Source organism: Pan troglodytes, chromosome 19 (genome assembly GCF_028858775.2).
Source record: "Pan troglodytes isolate AG18354 chromosome 19, NHGRI_mPanTro3-v2.0_pri, whole genome shotgun sequence".
Classification (NCBI taxonomy): Eukaryota; Metazoa; Chordata; class Mammalia; order Primates; family Hominidae; genus Pan; species Pan troglodytes.
In genome coordinates, this window is record NC_072417.2 from 24,587,302 (window position 1) to 24,588,270 (window position 969).

Consider the following 969-nt stretch of genomic DNA (forward strand, 5'->3'; position numbering starts at 1 on the left):
AGAGAGAGAGAGAGAGAGAAAGAGAGAGAGAGAGAGAGAGAGAGAGAGAGGAGAAAGAAGTTCAATTCCGGGTGGATCCCATTCCTTTAAAAGGTCGCCACCCACTCGACTGCCAAGCTGAGATCCTAAGGACCTCCCCAAAGGAGGAGGTCGTGGCCTTCCCAAAGCGCAGTAGTCACGGTGGAAACGGAAGCGTGCCGCATAAGCCTACCGTCTACCGCCCACCGCCTGCAGATCAGGAACCTCCCTCACTGGTACTTCAGGGAAGCGGTTAAGTCAAGCCGGCGCGTCACAGGCACTCGGCGTGCAAGCCGCCCCGCAGATGCTACTGTCTCTTACCTCTCTCTGCTTTTAGGAAACACGTTGTATCCCCGGAGGGGGTGCACCGTTCCTGGAGGTACTGCAATACCAGGTCGATGCGTGGAGTGGACGGAGCAAGCTCCTATTCCATCTCCCTGCTCCAAAAATCCATTTAATATATTGTCCTCGGATAGAGGACGTATCAGATATTAAACTGATAAGAACAGATACTACACTTGATCTTAGCCAAAAGGCCGAGAAGCGATGCGGTCGCCTTCGCGCCCGCCGTCACCGTCCCACTCTCATCCACATTCAAGTCGCGGTGAGAGCCCCAGCCTCGCTCCTTGCCCCATTCCCTCTGTCTCGTCCACAGCGCTATTGACGCCCTTACACTCTCGGGCTGATTTCTTATTCTCCGCCTTTGAAAAGGGAAATCTTACACCCGTGCTTCTTCCGGCGTTCCCGGGCTTTCATTTCGAATTTGCATGCCCCGCCCTTTCACGGAGGGCGTGGCCTCCGCCGTTGACTCCGCCCCCGGGGCCGCCTCTGCCTGGGGGAGCCGGGGCTCCGCTGGGGGCGACTTCCTTGTTCGTATCGAGCCAGCGAAAAGACAGAACCGGAAGAGACTGGGGGCGAAGGCGACAGGGGTCTGTGGAAGAGACCTGTCGG

At 57.2% G+C, this 969-nt stretch overlaps 1 non-coding gene across 1 annotated transcript; it reads right to left on the reverse strand.

Moving 5' to 3' along the window:
- Positions 1-375: 375 nt before the first annotated feature.
- On the reverse strand, positions 376-566 carry LOC129137781 (U2 spliceosomal RNA). Its single transcript, XR_008540572.1, has one exon. It is a non-coding gene; the product is annotated as a U2 spliceosomal RNA (small nuclear RNA).
- Positions 567-969: the final 403 nt, after the last annotated feature.